General features: G+C 40.7%; 1 pseudogene; it reads right to left on the minus strand.

The window, feature by feature from the left end:
- LOC127196093 (COP9 signalosome complex subunit 5-like) overlaps window positions 1-19,748 on the minus strand; it is a 66,807-nt pseudogene that overhangs the window by 26,766 nt on the left and 20,293 nt on the right.

Genomic DNA, 19,748 nt, shown 5'->3' on the forward strand with positions numbered 1-19,748 from the left:
CAAGATATTTACTAGCTGGTTTTAATTTGTAATCACACTCCCTTGGAGCTAAACCTCTTGGTTCAAGTTCAACACTTTAGCCTATTGTTCAGGGAAAGGAGAACCTAAGAAGGCACCAATAACATATTCAAGTGAAAGAATAGGGCTACATAGGTGAGGCTCAATCTTGACTGTTGATGAGATCTGGACTCATGTGGAGACTGGCATTTGGGCATGCCTGTTGCTTGCCTTGCTTTGGTTGGTCGAAGTGAGAAGACCCGCCCTCTGTGGGTGGCACAACTGGCTTGCAATCCGGAAGTGTGTAAATGTAAAGAGGAGAGTGTGATTTAGTACTCTCTACATCTTGGTCAGGGATGCCATGCCACCATCTGCCTCTGGGTTCTGCTACTGAGACTGTCTTAGCATGATACATTGTAATCTTGAGCCGTGAGCCAAGACAAAGCCTTCCTTCATTAAGTTGGTGTTGTCCGTGTATTATTACAGCAATGTGAAAAATGACTCACAGGCCGTGAATGGGTGCTTGATGTGAGTGGTGAGGACAATAAATTGTTTAATGGAAGAGTCAGAATAAGATTAAACTGAGCCAGGCATTTCAATATATGCCTTTAATCCCAGCACTTGTGGGGAAAAGTCAGGCACATCTCTCTGAGTATGAGGCCAGCCTGGTCTACAGAGTACTTTCCAGGACAGCAAGTGCCAAATAGTGAGATTCTATCTTGAAAACAAAACAAAACAAAACAAAACAACTAAGCTGAATTGTAACGAACAGAATCTCAAGTATAACGGTTTGTGTGTCAAACACAGGCTTATTGCTTGCTTATAGAACAATCCAGGAGTTTTGTGGTTGGCTAGATTTTATGTTCTATACAATCATAAAATATCTAGGCTAAATGTGGATGGGAGAAATTTCACATGGTTCTACCCCTGGATGATGAGAGAGGGAAAATTAGTGCTTTTTTCCCCTTAGGGATGAACCACTGGATAGGCTATCTAATCCCAGTGGTCATCCCTAAACCCATGTAAATATGAATAATAATAAATGGACTCGTGTGTGCGTGTGTGTGTGTAACCACAACAAAAAAGAAATCTATCAGAAATTAAATTAATAAATGTTCCAGTTGTCACACATGGTCTTCAAAGTGGACTTGGGTCTCACAGTGTCAGGCTCCTTAGAGAAGGAGAGCGAGCGAGGCTTCATCACAGCACCTCTATGGCTCATGTATTCTTCTACTCATACCCCATTGGCTAATGTTCATTCTCAGAACCCAGGTAACATCAAGAGGACTGTATGGTCCAGCCGACATCAAGGAGGACAAAAAATATGTGGGAATGCTACAGTCGCAACAGAAAGTAAGAATGAAGTTGGTGGCTTGTTGGTAGCCTGTTAAACAGAGCTTGAATTGAACTTTGGTGGTGAAATATGACTTGGGAAAGCAAAGGAAAAATATTTAGGAGACAGAGACAACAGCAGGAGGCAAGCCATGCACTGAGCACAAGTATATGGTATGCTAATTAGATTGCTTCTTAATTAATGCACTATAAATATTTGTCTACAAATTTGTTCCTCTAATGGGACTATAGCCTTATTGGATCATATCTGACATATTGTTGGTATCAAATTTATAATATAATATTAAGATTTTGTAGGCAGGAGTGGTACATGCCTTTAATCCCAGCACTCAGGGAGGCAGAGGCAGGCAGACCTGTGTAAGCTCAAGGCCAGCCTAGTCTACAAAGCAAGTCTAGGACAGCCAAGGTTACACAAGGAAACCCTGTCTCAAGAAATATTTCTTTTCACTGTAAAAACTAAAAAATCTTGGGCCTGTGATTTGTAGCCTCATAAACAGGTACTACCAACAACCAATCAACCTACTTTCCAATCCCATTCCACCAAAAGGAGAAAACTTTTGTGAGCCTAATATGGAGTTTGCTATTTAGGACTGAGGTCTTTAAAACGCCCCCAACATTAGTCCTGTGCATATAATCGATGAAAGAGAGATGTTTTGTAAGGAAATGTGCAGTAAATAACCTTATTTCTGAAATAGGGAATCACTGTTGGGTCCAAAGCAATTGTCCATCCATCCACAGTGAAATAAATTCAGTACCATCCTGTGGTGCAGAATCCCTCATGAGGAAGTCATTACATTACATTACATTATATAACCATTACAAGGCTTTTGGCAGAATGAGATTAAAGAGAGAGTCTACCTCTCCCACCATGAACAGTCTAAGGTAGTCTAAGGACTCACACTTCTGGATGACATCAATATGCCCTAGTGATTTTTCACTTTTATAGGCCTGGTGAAATAAGAGACAGAAGGAACACATATCTAAGTGGACAAGAATGAAAGGAGGAGGAGGAGGGAACAAAAAGGAGAGGAAGAGAGAGGTGGGCCCCGTGCTGCTTGATGTGCCAGAGCGGGCTGGTACCCATGGGGGAGGGGGCTCCACTTCTCAAAGGAGAAAGGAGGGGGGAATGGGTGTGGGAAGTATAAGGGGAGAGTGGGAGGAGAGGAGAAAGGGCCCTGTGATTGAGATGTAAAGTGAATGAATAAACAAATAAATGGAAAAAAAAAAAAAAAAAAAAAAAAAAAAAAAAAGATGGCCCTGCTACTCAAGTAGCACTGCCCTGCTAGTTGGGCCACTTGATAGCGTTAGTGTGGTGCGTTTATCCTTACCAGCATCCTTCTCAGGATCCTGTGGCCAAGCACGATGCTGAAGACTTGAGTGAGGTGAGTGTATAAGGGTTTGCCGTCATTGCTACTGACATCAGAGGAAAAACCCTGAGCAGAAGCGAGAATAGAGATTTAAATTCAGATTTAGCATTCTAACTCCGGGAGGAAACAAAGGCAGCAAACGTAACTGTTATTAAGAAGCCCATCTCCCTACCATTAACCTATATGTTTTCAACGTAATTACATCTTTTTCATACCTTGACACATGCAAAGAATCAGTGCTAAATGTTCAACTTCAAATGGTTGAGGAAAACAACTATGCACTTGACTGCACGACAATACAGCATATTCTGTATTTTAACATAATATTTTATCACAGAAAAAAGGAAGCCCTGGGGTAATACATCATATTCAAGATGATATAGACATCAGGTGAAAATCTATCATGTACATAATAAATGCATTGTGTTTGTTCTTAAGAGCGTAATTATTTCAGTCTGCTTCATCTACTTCTCCACAAAACATGGCCATGTTATCAGATGGAAGGTAACTTTTAAAGTGTATCAAGGAGATTAAAGACTGACACCTCTCAAAGGATGAAACAAAATGCAAAAGGTGGAGTTTGTGGAAAGTCCAAACAAAGGAAAATTCTTATGCTTAGGATTATATTTATGCCTAAAACATTCAAATTGAAATCCATCTTGGCAGAATTTAAATAATAAAATAAGTTACTTTAGAGTCAGTAGGAAAGAAAAAGTATAATGTAGTAAAAAGAGGGGAAAGACGAGCTGTCTCACATGAAACAATAAATAATAATAAATAATAGATAATATAAAGGCAGCCATTTACCTTCGCAAGAGCAACACCCAGCACTCCAGAGTTCCTATCACTGCCTGGCTTAAGATAGATTCTCTTTAGGCCTATTTCTCCTCTCACCCCTTAATGCTTTTATCAATTTAATTCCTGCTTCTATTTCAATCTGGCAATGATAATGCAAGGCATTTTTGTGAGATACTTAGGTAGAAATACCATCAGACTACTGTGTTACCACTTCCTGACACCGTCACCCTGGCACCATCACCCCAGCACGCTGGCCAAGAACACAGCTCCTGTTGCCCCGGGTGATGCTTCCCAGCATGTACTAGCTTGCTAGCCCTTTGCTACCGTGTTTTTCCATCTCCGTTTAGTTATATCTCCTCTTCTAACACACTCTAGTTTTATCCTTACAGGCCTCCTCATCATTAAATCCTTATGATCTTTATCCTCCCACTGCCTGCCATGCTCACACACAGTTTCCCTTCCTACTGCTTCTAATGTGCTCCTTTCCTTACTGAAAATGCATCTCTTGTACTTATGTGAATTAATAAAACCACTGTTTCAGCTGTCACCGATGATCTTTCTCAGGACATCTAACTCCTCTAGAGTAGTTGGCAGAAATGTCAAGCTTGAAATTCCTTAATCTTTAAAACTGCACCTTGGCTTGTCTTCACATGTCTCTTTCCTTTCCTACAATGCAGACTAAATGGGAAAAGAAGTGCAACATAAAAAAGATAGAAGAGCACCCAGTAGAAGTTTATTGATAAATGTTTCTTCATTTAGTTTTGATGTCTACAGTATCCTTTCTTCTATATGTAGGCACAAAGACTAGGATATTGCCCTTTCCCTCGTTTTAACATTTAAAAGGTAGCTTTTTATTCTCCTGGTTCCCCAAACATTAAAAAACAAAACAAAACAAAACAAAACAATAACAACAACAACAACAAAATAACGGGCATGTCTAATCCTGACCAATTAATTCTCTCATCCCATTTCTTTTTGTCTGACTTGATATTTTTTTCAGGTTTCAGTTTGGTTTCTTTCTTTCTTTTTTTTTCTGTATTTGAAACAGGGCTTTTCTATATACCCCAGCCAGGTCTGGAACTCACCAGGTAGCCCAGGCTGGCCTTGAACTCACAGTAATTTATAGCCTTCATCTTGCAAGTTGTCACTAAAGGTGTATACTTCTATGCCTGGTCCTCATGTCTTCTTTCCTTGCTATTTTATCTTTTGAATTATTGTATGTATTTATCATGTTAAGAAGACATTTAGAAACAGAGGCATATGTGTAATGACCAGAACAGAATAACCAACATAGATATTACCTCACATAGTTAGCAGTTTGTAGTGACTACACTTCAAATCTACTCATTCCATATTTTAAGTTTGCCTACCTGCACCTGAGCCTGTCCTCTTATCCCCAAACCAGTTCTTCTCAGTAACTAATCGCACAAATTTGAAATATTTTAGTTATTTGCTTTTTATCTATGCCCTGTGCATGATATGCAAACCAAATTATATTAATTCTTATTTCACAATGTCTACATTGTATTTTTCTCAATTTCTGTATTTCAAATGAAAAGCAGCTCATGCTTTGAGTAAAGGAATAATCGAATTATTCATCCCAATAGCCTACCTTTTCTCTCAGCAACCTTCAACACACCGTGGTCAAACCGATATTCTTGAGCAGGTGTCACTCTGTTCTCACTAAGAGCAGTGATGCCATCCAGGCGCTCTGATTTGCTCAGTGTCTTCCTTTCACAGGACTCTCTATCTTTGAAACCTTACTTCTTGCTGTACTATGACCTGCATCCCCAAATCCTATTGCAGCTCTTCCCGAGCCTTCGTTACAATCTGTCCTCTGCTCTATTGTGTTATTCGCCTGACTCCTTTACACTCCTTCCTGCGCCATATTGTGCTAATCCCCTACTTCCACTCCCTCTCTTTCCATTCTTGCTTTCGAATGGGAAGGTTATAGTCTTATTTCAAACTTCCGTCTCAACTTTTATATGAAGTTTTCTCCAGCCTTGTTACACTTTACTTACCCTAGATCTCCCTACATTTTACGCAAAGGAAAATATGGACAAAAAAATCTTCAGGGTTTTTCTTCCCTACAAGTATCACCATATACTTCCATCAATTTATCAACCTGAACTGAGGACTAATACTGTTTTATGGTCTTGTTCTAAGCTTTTTTTAAAGGCAGGAATAAAGAAACTAAATAGTAGTGGCATGAAAAAGACTACTTTTTAAAACAAAGAAAAGTGCTATGTGCAGATCATTGCTTGTAATAATCCAATGAGCTATATATTTATGAAGTTTCTACTGTATGTTTTTCTTAAATAAAAATTGTAAACTAAGGATGATACACTACCACAAAAAAAAAAAAAAAAAAAAAAAAAAAAAAAAAAAAAAGGATAAGATCAGCCTTACAAGGAAAAAAACTGGGAAAAGAAAAAAGCAAGGTGGACTAATGCCAACAAGAGTGCTGGGCATCGAGGGGACAGAAGTCCCCCACTGCCTGCAGAAGCTAAGCTGCAGGACAGAGACGCTGCACCTGAACGGCAGGTGCTGACTGCTGCTCAGGCCTGTGCATCCTGTAGGAAGCATAATTCCCTCAGGCTATCCCGCAACTTAAGGGAGATGTGCCTTAAATCCATCTAATTCCCTTTGATCTGGCTGATTGTGCACTCGCCAAGGCCTTCTAGCACTAACAAATTGAGTTCCCCACATATATTGATGTCAGAGAGCAGTGTGCTAGGGAAGACAGCTGGTGCTAATCACAGATTACACTAGATAGAGTTCCCCGTATAAATAAGCTGGCTTCTGATTTATGAATCAGTCCCTTCAGAGTCTGATTACCGCGGACCAATTCAACATACGAACAACTTAAAAATGCTGATAACTGAGAAAAATCTCCAGCAAAGAGGGGACAGCACAACAGTGCAGAAACCACTGTTTGTGCGTCATCGCAGTACAAGAAGAGCGAGTGAGAACACTAGAAACGCACAGCCTCTAAAACCAGAGGAGTCCGGCAAAAGGCAAGTTACTTTTAGTGAAAAACTGAAAAATTAAAAAAAAAAAAAAGAAGAAGAGAAACCAACTATCTTTAGTACTTCCTAACCAAAAGAGAAGACTATTCATTTCCCAAGGAATAGTATTGCTTTTGCTTACCTCATTTGTATTCTTAAATTCCTCTGAAGTACTTTTGGGGAGCCAGAAGACCAAGAGGTCAGGAGGGTAGAGAGTAGTAGAAAGGAACAAAAAAGGTCTTGTGTAGCCAAAGTAGCTAGATTATATATAAGAAAGGGGAGCTGAGGAGACGGGCAGCCCACATTGGCTGGAGAAGTTTAGAGTAGGGGCCGGGTATGCAAGGCATACACAGTAAAAGATAGAGACTGGGGTTGGGGCCAAGGTTGGCCTTGATCTGTAAAACAGGCTCCCTCGTTCAGCCTTTTGTCCTGGGTTTGAGACCTAACACCAGGAAGACATCTATGTATTCAGATAAAAGGGCAGGGCCAAAGCAAACCTGGCCCAAGAGATAAAGAGAAGCAGAATTTGTTGGCTTTTTAAACTTTTTATTGATTCATTGCGAATTTCACATCATGTACCCTAATCCCACCTATCTCCCTATTCTTCCATACTCACACTCCACCCCTGTAACCCCAACAGAAGAAAAAAAATTTAAAATATAAATATAAATAAATAAACAAACCATCTTGTCGTGGACGCTGTAGTGTGTCACATTGTGTCTGCGGTGTATCCTTTTGTCCACACATCGTTCATTGCAACGAATCACTGATCTTGTTTGAGGCCTCTGGCTTCTGCTGTACAATCTACACTGGCTCCTCACCAGGGCTCCTCTTGGACATCTTATTGCTGCCAAGTGTCACTGAGATCTTGCAGCTCTGAATCTGCAGGACTAGGCTCCCTTCACATGGTCCAGCCAGTCGCAGATGGGATAGATGTCGGGGTGGGCCTGGGTAGGTAGCTGTGTTGATCAGCCCTCTAGCTTTTCCGCACCCACACCACCAGGGCAAGTTCTCATGCACTGCCCCAGCTAGCTCACCCAATGCCTTAGCTGGCAAGGGGCAGATCCAATGATGCTTCTCTCTTGCTCTTGGGGCTGGCTCTGCCCAGGAGAGGGGAGGGCCAGCTCTCTGGAGTGCTGCAGGTAGCAAGGGGTGAGGCAGGGGTGAGGGTGGGAGTGGGGGTGGGGTGGGAGGGTGAGGGGTAGGGGGTGGGGGATGGGGGAGGGAGGGGAGGGGAGCATCTCTCCTGTGTCCATAACACCTCACAGCAGATAAGTGGTGGGGCCAGCTCTTCCATTATTATGCCCTCAGAAATAAGCAGAATCTTTATAGCATGAATTGAACTTCTGAACTATACTTTATTTCATGCAGCCAAAATCCTAATTTTGCTAAATTCATTGGAGTGTGTTTTTCTCTTCCTTCAAATTTAGTAGGGGAAATTTTGACTTAAAAGAACGATGAAAAAGATCTTAGTCATCCACAGTAATTAAAGGGAATTTATTTTATTCAAATGCTAGGAACTTGACAAGAAAAAAAGGAACCATTGGATTCAGAGACCTCCTACATCAATGTCAATTTGTGAGTGCTAATTAAATATAAGGAGAATAATGTGTTTTTCATGCTTAAAAGATATAAGCTTGACATATAATCATCACAGGCCTTAGTAAAACACATTTTCTTAGGATGGTGTCTATCAAATCCATCAGGTTACTTCCAAGCAGAGACAAGTAAGGACAAACAAAAGTAACACAAAAATCAAAATAACTTGATAAGGGCTCACCTTTATTGATCCCCATCAACAAAAATAGAAATTCTATTAAGAATGTCAGTGAGGCACTCCAGCCAGGGAAGCAAACCAGTGCCTCGCTCAGACACCAGCCTCCTGCAGCAGATGGGAACAAACAAGGAGACCCACAGCCAAACATTACGCAGAGAGTGACAGATCTTGGAATACTCAGCCCCAAATGTTTGGTATCTCCATCAAATCCCTCCCCTCGGGGCTCAGGAAACCCCACTGAAGAGGAGGCAGGGAGAAGGGAAAAGCCAGGGGTATGGAGGACACTAGGAAAACAAGGCCCTTTAAATCAACATGATCCATGCACATATGAGCTCACAGAGACTGAGGCAGCAAGCACAGAGCTGGCAGGTATTTGTACTGGACTGGGGCCCTAGAGCTGAAAGGAGAAGTGGATACATGCCTACATGCCCTCATCTTGAACCCAGAAGCAATGAAAAATTGATAAACACTTGCAAAATAAAAATTTCCTTTCCTCCGAGGGAGTCTCACTGGGGAAGCATACTTCTCTTCAGGGCAGCTGGCATGTCCGGCAGTAGGTGGCCAACGGAAAATGAACTCGGCAGCATCTTCGGAGGTTCCTTGTCTCATACCTCTTCTTGTTCTTTTAAGTTTATATTTTTTCTTCTTTCTTTTTACCCTGCAGGTCCTTTGAGTATATATTATGGCTTCCAGTTTTGTGTTTTTTTATGGGACTTGCGAGTATATGAAAGAACGGCATCTCTGTTTCTTGAGTCTTCTCTTAGATCCCTCCTTCTGTTTTTTTTTGTCCAGCGTGTTGGTGTTTGTTTTGCTTTGTTATGCTCTGTTTTCTGGTGTTTTATCTGGTTTGGCTACACCCTTGGAAGCCTGTTTGTTTCTTGGTGAGAGGTAAAGAGGGAGTGTATATGGGTGGGAGGAGAGATGGGGTGGAGCAGGGAGGAAGAGATGGGGTGGAGCAGGGAGGAGAGATGGGGTGGAGCAGGGAGGAGAGATGGGGTGGAGCAGGGAGGAGAGATGGGGTGGAGCAGGGAGGAAGAGATGGGGTGGAGCAGGGAGGAGAGATGGGGTGGAGCAGGGAGGAAGAGATGGGGTGGAGCAGGGAGGAAGAGATGGGGTGGAGCAGGGAGGAAGAGATGGGGTGGAGCAGGGAGGAGAGATGGGGTGGAGCAGGGAGGAAGAGATGGGGTGGAGCAGGGAGGAGAGATGGGGTGGAGCAGGGAGGAGTGGGGGAAGGGGAAAATCACAACCAGGATGAATTATGTCAGATCAAAGTCTATTTTCAATTTTAAAAGGAAAGAAAGAAAGAAAGAAAGAAAGGAAAGAAAGGGACAGTGAGAAAAAGTCTGAATCCCATACAGAACACTGTTAACTGTTCCCAGAGGTTTGATTAGGTAGTTAGAGGTAGCACGTAAGAGTTTTCTAAAAAGTCATACGAAAACCTACAAGTATAGAAGCAATCCTAAATATATGAATAATATATATATTATACATAATATATATACACATATATAAAAAGAGTTAAAATGAAGATGCCCTAAGGCGTGGATGAAATGCCCCTGCTAGACACCACAGGCTAACAAATAAAAAGCCAGGGCTAGAAATGGGTCGCCTTTTTCAGTTGTTGCCAAGCGATGTCTCAAAAACAGCCAAACATTATAGGCTCTTGTCAATGTTCTCGGTTGTCCAGCAAAACTTGACAACAAGACATTATATCTAAAGACATCACAATACTTGAAGCACAGAACATAGAGAAATTAAGATGATACTGACCAGGAAGTTTCATCCGTGCTGTCTACCTTTCATGGTGTTGAAAAGTGCCATGCACACCAACAGAGGAGAAAAATAATCACTCTTACCCAAGCTATGAACTCTGTGAGCTACAATAAGGACAGGTCTCACAAGACATTTATGCTGGTGCAATCGTGGCATGAATGTCAAGAGAATAACCAGCCACTTTATACCCGGACTTAAGATTTGTTCCACAAGATAAAACCCATACCTGGTACCATTACAGGGGCCAAGAACCTTGGCTATATAGGTCCTGGGCTTTATGGAAAAATCTACTGCTATCATTCTGATCAATGGGCATAGTATTAAGCTGACCTCTCATTACTCATCTTTATGTCCACAGATTAGTATATCTCCCAGAATTCATCAGAAAAGCTTCTTTCTGTAGTAGCTAATGATTAATACAGAGACCCACATCTGAGCAAGGTGCAAAGAACGAAAGACTGAAGACTTCACAGTCGTGTGTGTGTGTGTGTGTGTGTGTGTGTGTGTGTGTGTGTGTGTGTGTGAGACATCCCCACTTCCTAGAGCTCACAGATCATTGTAGAAGAGGAGGAAGAAAGACTACAGTTGGTAAATAACTACAATTAAACAGGGTTGGTGGACACAACAGGGAAGTTGCTCATGTGAACTCATAGCAGTTATAAGAGCATGCATAAAACCTGAACAAGTTAAAAAGCCACTAAAAAAAAAAAAAGACTAGCATTAAGATGAGGCAGACATGAATACCTACCTCTAGCAAGGGATATTGGCCATTGGTAACTACAGAGAAAGTCAGTTCTCTTTTAGAGTGTGCCTCTTGTAGGCTGACCACACCCATGCTCTAATGGTTGACCATATATCCAAGATTACATGGTCAGCACAAATTGAACTTGGTGAGCTTAAAAAAAAAAAGAAAAGGATGAAAACACATCATACAAAATTCTCAGCTAGTAAAAATAAAGGAAAAAGATCTGTTCTACAGTTGCCCCTTTAGCACATGATAAAACACACACACACACACACACACACAGACATACACACACACACATACACACACAGGCACACATACACACACAGGCACACACAGACACACACACACAGACACACACACACACAGACACACATACACACAGACACACACACACACACACACACACACACACACACACACATACATTAGGCAATTTTCCTTAAGTGCTTTGGAACTTAGGGAAGTTAAAAATAATCTAAATGGCTCTTGTGGCCAAGCCTGACAAACTGTTCAATCCACTGGATCCAAAGGGTAGAGTGAGAGAACCCACACAAACTGTTCTCTGACCTCCACACATACACAGCCATATACATACAAACACACCAGAAGGCAAATAAATTTGACAAGTTAGTCATCCTGTTCCTGTTGGGTGTGGTGGTGCGTGCCTTTAATAACAGTACTTTGGAGATAAAGGCAGGTGAATAATCTGTGAATCCAAGACTACACTGACTACACAGTGATTTCCAAGACAGCCAGGGCTACATAGAGAAAGCCTGTCTCAAAAACCAACCGATAAACAAACAAAACAAATTACCATGCTCTCCTGGAAGGCCACACAACCAGAAATATTTGGGCAATAGAAATTGGCCTTGATGGGGAAGTTAAAAAAAAAAAAAAAGACACAAACTTGAGTGTGAAGTGAAAGGGGTTACACATAGGAAGACTTGGGTGACTGATATTTATTATGCCAAAGCATCAAATAACTAATTAGAGCAGTTTTACATTACAATAATATAAATAGACTTTTCCTTGGATTTTGATACTAGGCTTTAGCTATGAAGAGACAAAGTTCCTGCTGGGTCTCTCTAAGGGACTCTGTATTTCTGTGGATTGAAAATTTTCCTGGACAGTCAAACAGTTCATGGTAATGGAAGGTATTCTGTGAGCTACCAGAGAAAGCTAAGCAACAACCCAGCTGCAAACCCTCTGATTGACAATGGTGACTGGTCTGCATGATACAATGGTACAATAGTGGCACCAACGTTGTGGGAGTAACTGTGATGGCTTTCCTGGTTATCAACTTGACTACATCTAGAGTTGGTTAAAACCTAAGTGGCTGGGCACAACTATAAGGGAATTTTGTCCCTTGATTAAATCATTTTAAGTGAGAAGACCCACTTCCAATATGAATTATTGAGGTGGGAAGATACACTTTTAATATAGGCCACACCTTCTGCTACCACCTATTAAAAAAAGGACGTGGAAAAGGGAAGCTTGTGTTCTCTTTGCCTGCTTTCTCTCAGTCTCCCTAGCAACTCCATTCTTTCCTTCACTGGCAGTAGAGCCTACTTCTTCAGGATTCCATAATACACTGAAGAACACCTGAGGTGGCCAGTCTTGTGGCCTGTAGCATGCAGAATAGCTTCCATTACCACGAACTATAGGCATTCACATTTCTTATTGTCCAGGAAAATTTTCAATCCACGTAAGTATAGAGTCCCTTAGAAAGACCCAATGAGAACAACTACTGGATTCTTCCATTGGTAGACAGCCATTGTTGGATGAACTGAACCATTGCCCGTACATCCTAATACATCCCAATAGATAGATAGATCTGAGAGAGAGAGAGAGAGAGAGAGAGAGAGAGAGAGAGAGAGAGAGAGAGAGAGAGAGAGAGAATAGATAGATAGATAGATAGATTCATTCTATAAGTTCTGTTCCTGTTCCTCTAGAGAACCCTGGCTAATAAAATAACCAAAGTAACCAACTATCTAATTGGATTTAAGGCACACTCCATGAAATAGATCCAAGTCAAAAACTTACACCTGAATAGGACATGGACCTAGGAGAAAACCAAATACTATAGCTCTGTTAAAAGAACATAGAAAAAAAAAACAAAAAACAAAAAACAAAGAACATAGCAATAAAATGTCCCCTAACAACATTTTGCTGTACCCATAGATCAGTGTCTTGTTCACCCATCATCAGAGAAGTGTCTTTTTACAGTGCATGGGAACTAGTACAGAAACCAACCAGGACAATGTACAGAGAATGAGAAACTTTGAAATACTCACTCCTAATTGGGATGTCTTCATCAAACCCCTCTCCTCAGCACTCAGGGAACTACATGGAAGAGCAGGTGGAAAGATTGTAAGAGTCAATGAGGATAGACAATACCTAGGAGACAGTGCGCTCCAGACACAACAGGACTGATGCACATATGAACTCACAGATACTGTGGCAGCATGCACAGGGCCTGCCAGAGCCAAGCCTGTTGAGATACACTGTGTGAAGGTTGTTTCTGTATATTCAATTGATAATTCTGTACCAGCAAAAACCTAGGGCCCATCACCAGCCTCATATTTTGTAAATCTACATCTTTCCTCACAATGCCTAAGGCAATCTAGAATTGTATTTGATTGGCTCTAATAAACAGCTGACAGCCAATGGCTGGGCAGAAGGGGAAGGCAGAACTTCTGTAGGGAGACTTACCCTGGCTGAGAGAGAGGTAATGAACCAGGCAAGTGGCAGGTTGTGGGCTAGAAGAGTTGGGAAGAGATGGCTGAGAGTCTGCCCAGCTAAGATCTAAGCATTTATATATTAGTAAGTCTCCAGGTCTTTATTTCACCACAGGTAGGCCCAGAAAAGTCCCACTAGACAAGTCAGATAGGGTTCCAATGCTGAGAAGAAAACTGAACATGAGCTCCACTATTCCCTGTGTTCATGTGCACATGTACATAGACCAATAAACACAGCGTCATTCCCCCTTTTAAGGCTTGTAAAAGAGATAAGCTATGTATGCTTCATATTTCTTTACCCTGAGTTCCAAACATAGCAAAAAACAAAAGCAGGAATGGAGAGATGGAGGATGGCTCTGTGGTTCAGATCACTAACAATGGCCCGAGTTCTGTCCCCAGCACGCAGGTCAGGCTGCTCACAAATACCTGTAACTCCAGGTGCAAGAGATTGGATGCCTTCTTCTGGCCTCCACAGTTACACACACACACACACACACACACACACACACACACACACACACACACACACACACACACACACTTTTTTTCCAGAGAAAGTATCTCTTACCAGGTGTCACAGCTCATACCTGTAATCCCAGGCCTCGGGCTGCCACAGGAAGACAGTTGTGACTTCAGGGCTAGCTTGAGCTAATAGTAAGTTCTAGGGTTTGCACTATAGAATCAGGCCTTGTCTTGAAATAAACAACCAAAAAAGCTGACAAGGGGATATTTTGTCACAAGTTATGGATAGCTTATTAGTTTATCAGTAAAATTTAACAGACTCTTCCCTAAATAAAATGTATATTCATGGAGAAAATTCTTTTTAAGGGCTTTAACCTTGTGTTAGTATCTCAGGGTTATACGAAGACAATTTATGAAGTACTAATTAAAATATAGTGTTAAATCAAATTACCATCCTTGAAATGTTTACTGGGCAATTGGTAATTGCTATTTAATGATAATCAGAGCAAACATTTTCATAACATTTGCCACGTAACTAGAACTGCGCTCCGTGCTCCAGAAAGAGTCCAGCTTGCTTTTGTTAATGAAGCACTTACTAAATTTTATATCATTTTTTTATTAAATAAGTTCTTATCTTTCCTGTCATATAAATGGATTAACCCGGGGACTCTAAGCCTTATTTCCCAATAAGGAATGGTACTTGTAAAGTATATAAAGAGGGAAAGATATAGCCTAAATACAGAAGACCAAACTTCGTGAAGTCGTCCTGGAGATCAGCCAAGCACTAAAAGCCCCATATGGCCAGATAGATGATTGTCTGCCATCCAGAGGCACAATTGTGCCAAGCCTCCACAGAATGCGATGCCCTGACTGGGTGACTTGGCTTCTCTTTAGGCTAACAGTTGCTAGGCCAGGCCTGTAGCCCCTATGCTGGAAAGTTTTCCTTCAAATAACAGAAATCAAACTCTCAAAGGCTTGACACTGACTGAGGAGCTGTTTAAAAGCCTCTGCAACTGTAGTAAAACTCTATCATTGCATTGTGGAGTATGTTTTTCATCACAATAAGTAGTATTTCCTATCTTCCTAGCTGATTTGCTTTACTTATGAAACTAAACCCAGTTATATCCCATGCACAGTTACCGCTCAAGGAACTATGTCTGTAGTGATTCTTTGTCTCTAGTGGGACTTTTGACATTTCTGTAATAGTCTAAGTCAACGCCACTAGATTGTTGAGGGCCTGCCTCCATGTTTGCCAGATGTAAATCTGTCTTTATTAGTGCAGGCAAAATAGATGAACCAAAATTGTAAGCTGTTCAACCAGCTTGAAATCTTATATAAGATGCAAACATCCCGTGCTCTGATATTGGAGTGCTTGCATATCTAAGCAAAGACATCTTTGGACCCTAGCCTAAATTACTAAAAACTAGTGGAAATTTAGAATACAATGCTTGAATCCTGGGTGAAAAATGCAAGTGTGATATGCAAACTAAATCATGTTTGCAACTTATTTTGATATAGTCGGTAAAAAAAAAAGTGCTCACATAATGGTTATATTATAGTAATTATGCCATGTTATAATGGTCACAAAAACATCCACACAATCTTTGATTTTGCCTTTTGCCACAGAAAAACAGTGGCTATCTTGCCTTTTATGAAACACTGTGCTGACCCCGGCTGTAAAATACCAACGTTTTTATTGGGATTCTTTCCTAGATTTAATGAACTTATTTATGAGAGGTGCTGCAGCAAGACCCATGAAAAGTGTGCCCGACTCAGACAGCTAAGCCTGTTGTTCTCCAAGTCACTGAAAATCATTGGTCTCCTGGCAGGAAACAAAACTACGCCAAGACTATAATGATGATGATGATGATGATGATGATGATGATGATGATGATGATAAAAATAAAAAAGTATACCCATATATCATATATACACACACAATAACCAAATGTTTAAACATATGACTATACCAATGTATACATGCATATATATAAATATTTAGCTGTTGTATTAATATATGTGTATATATTATATATATAATGTATATATAAACATTTAGTTATTGTGTATATGATATATATTATACATATGTGTGTATATAACATGGCTATAATATATTATATATTATATGTATATATACCAACATTTAGCTTTCCATATATCTATATATGTGCATATATGTATGCAATGATTCAGCTAGAACGCTGTGATTTTTTGTGCTATGCTGAAGGGGCTGTAACCCATCTTACTACACTGGCTTCTGTGAGTCTTCTACAGCTTAGAAAGTCAGTGTAGAAAGAGTGATAGTCATCACCACACCCAAGGGACTCTCTGCTCATGGTTGTTAGAGCCATAGCTTGTTGCTCCTTCCACCAGATATGAGCTTTCAATCTCAAAAGCATTATCCTTGCCTTTCTGCATAGCTCAAAGATCAAAGTCTTTCCACAACAAAAAGAAAAAAAAATCATCTTTATTTAATTCCTGCAAAAGTCCAAATGATTTGTTCACTTTACATCCCAATTGTATCCCTCTCCCTCATCACCTCCTGGTCCCACCCTCCCTCTCTCATACCCTCTGCCCTCCTTCTAGTTAGTCCTCAGAAATGGGGAGCCTTCCTGTCATCCGACCTCAGCCTATCAAGTCTCATCTGGACTGCCTGTGTCCTCTTCCTCTGTGGCCTGGCAAGGATACCCCTTCAACGGGAAGTGATCAACCTGTGGGGGCCAGAGTCCATGTCAGAGGTAGTCCCTACTCCCCATATTATGGGACTCACAAGGAGACTGGTCCTCACCATGAGTGGTCCTTGGTTGGTGCATCAATCTCTGCAGCACTCTCCACCCCCACCTGACCCCTGGCCCAGATTTGTTGGCTCCCTTGGTCTCCTTGTGGACTCCTGACCCCTCCAGGTTCTTCTACCTCCCAAATCTTTGACAAGACTCTTTGTGCTCTACCCCAAAGTCTGGCTGTGAGTCTCAGCATCTGCTTCAATCCCCTGCTGGGTGGAGTCTTTCAGAGGACCTCTATGGTAGGCTGCCTTCCTGTTCCTTCTCTTCAACTGCTCTGGTGTCTATTTTGTTTGCCCTTCTGAATGATAATTAATCATTCTCCCTAGGGTCCTCCTTCTTACTTAGTTTCTTTAGGTCTGTGTATTGTAGTGTGGTTATCCTGTATTATGTGGCTAATATCCATTTATAAGAGAGTATAGCATGTGTATCTTTCTGGGTCTGGGTTACCTCACTCAGGATGATCATTTCTAGTTCCATCCATTTGCCTGCAAATTTCAGGATTTCCTTGTTTTTAATAGCTGAGTAGTATTCCGTTGTGTAAATGTACCATGATTTCTTTATCCATTCGTCAGTTGAGGGACATCTAGGTTGTTTCCAGATTCTGGCCATTACAAATAAGGTTGCTATGAACATAGTTGGGTTCACTTCTTGATAACTGAACCTTTACAAGACTCCCAGGCTTAATGTTGAATTATTTAGTTAGTGTGGATGAGTGTGATGAATGAAATAGCACAGTAATAAGGTGAGAAGATGACTCAGCAGGTAAAAGTGCTTGTTCTTAAACCCACAGAGAAACAGAGATGAGTGGCTTATATCTGTCATTTCAGCACTTGTATGGTAAGTAGGGAGGTAGAGATAGGAAAAATGACCAGAAGCTAAAAGGCCAGCCAGTCTGATGTATTTAATCCAGTGGCAGAAACAAGAGACACTTGGCTTTGACAAGCTGCCAGGCAAGTACTGACTCCTAAATATTGTCCCTTGACCTCTACATATGCACCTTGGCATGTGTGCACCCATCCTCACAAACTCCTACACATACAATAACTAAATGCTTTTTTTTTTTTTTTTTAGCACACCTGTAACCTAGTATATAAAAGTAGAATGTCCCCGATACCCACATAGCTTTGAGAAACAGACAGCTTCCTAAACACCACTAGGCAAAGGAATTCTCCAAAGGATTTATCTTTAAAGTGTTGGGCATAGCCAAGGTTTGAGTTTTATACTGCTGCCTGGCAAAGCATTAAAAAAAAAAAAAAAAAAAAAGAAAAAGAAAAAGAACTAAGTTATATGACTCCAGTTCAATAGCCAACAATTTCCTAATACATATACACTCTAATCATTTGCACATAACAAAACATGTTGATTCTTATAATTCAAGTAAACTACTTTAGGGCCAGTGTGGAAAAGAAGGAGGTAAAGGCACTTGATGAGTGTTTGTAGCTGCTTACATGCCCTTAGGAAAGGATATGGCCAAGGAAAAGCAAGGAAACAGATCTTGGCACTATCTGCAAGACATTCTGAACTGTACTGACATGCGCCAGCCCAGATTCCACACCAAGTATGGCTCTCCAGCAGAGTTCAGTGTGCGTCTTACAATGGTCTGAGAGAGCAGAGGTTTCCTCACCATGCGCTCATTTCATCAGCGGCCACACTCAGAGTGCATGGAAGCGGTTAACAGAAAAATCTTTCCCAAGCGGTCTCATATACTTAGCTGGGTTTTATTCCCCATGCTTGTAAAACAAGTGAGTTGAAACCACTGGGGAGAGTCGCTCATGCAGACAAGTAAGTAAACTGTAAAGGACCTTGTCAAACTTTAACCACTGCTTGTTAGAGAATTACCAACGACAGCTGGTGCCTTGCATTCAATATCACACCTCATGGAATGTGTCCAGGCCTCTCCATAAGAGTAAGAGCGGCCATTAGCCACAGAGAAGCAATAGGCTCACCAAAAGAATGCCACTCTAAATCTTAACAGAGGAGAATAAAAATAAACACTCCAGTGGAAAATACCACAAAACAGAAAGAAGACTGCTACCTTCTGTCTTCCATGACAATTCTGGATCCTTTTCTCCCAAAACAAAGGTAAGAAACAAGAAAGAAAGAGAGCAAGATATAAGAGGGTTTTAAAAAATTAATTGTTTTTACATATACATTTATACTATTAGACACACACACACATATAATAAACTACATACAGCAAGAAAAACCAGGAAACAATCAGGAATTATATAGACGTTACATTCATAGTATTTTGGCTATTTGTATTTGGCAGCCTTGAAGAAAATATCTCTCCTATCTCAGTGAGTCTAAAATTCTGAAGGTAAAGCAATTATCTATCATATCTCATCTCTATCAACTTAAAACACCTATCTAGACCTAAAAACATCTTAACTCCTAACCAACTAAGCTTAATTGTAAAACTAAACTATCTGGTATTCAAAAGAGAAAAAGTAGCCTTGTCTCAGAATTCAGCAAAGATTTTCCTGGAGTTATTAAAAAATTCCAGGACCTCTACTGTAAAAAGAAAAAAAATTGCTAATGCTTAAAACAAATCTTGATGTCAAAAGATAGTATTTGCCTTTGTTATAAAAACATTATTATTTCATATAACTATTGTTTTCTGTAAATAAGAAAACAAAACAATATCTTGCTTTCCAGATCAGATGGTAGGCAGATCTGGAAGCTTGCCTTCCAGCACTGTCACTCTTTCGTCCTGACCTTGTGAGTTTTTTCTTTGATCTATATTGAATATATATATGGTTAGAATGCAACCACTGCAATGAGCTCAACGTTAGTCTTCAATTAGCCACTGATGCTTTTAATCAAGATGGGTTATTTACCATTGTCACATACAACCTGAAAAGGGGGAAACACATTATATTCGCCATAGTGAACCAGTAGAAAAACCTTCCACGGATACCTTTTTCAAATACAGCTTGTT

Source organism: Acomys russatus, chromosome 12 (genome assembly GCF_903995435.1).
Source record: "Acomys russatus chromosome 12, mAcoRus1.1, whole genome shotgun sequence".
Lineage (NCBI taxonomy): Eukaryota > Metazoa > Chordata > Mammalia > Rodentia > Muridae > Acomys > Acomys russatus.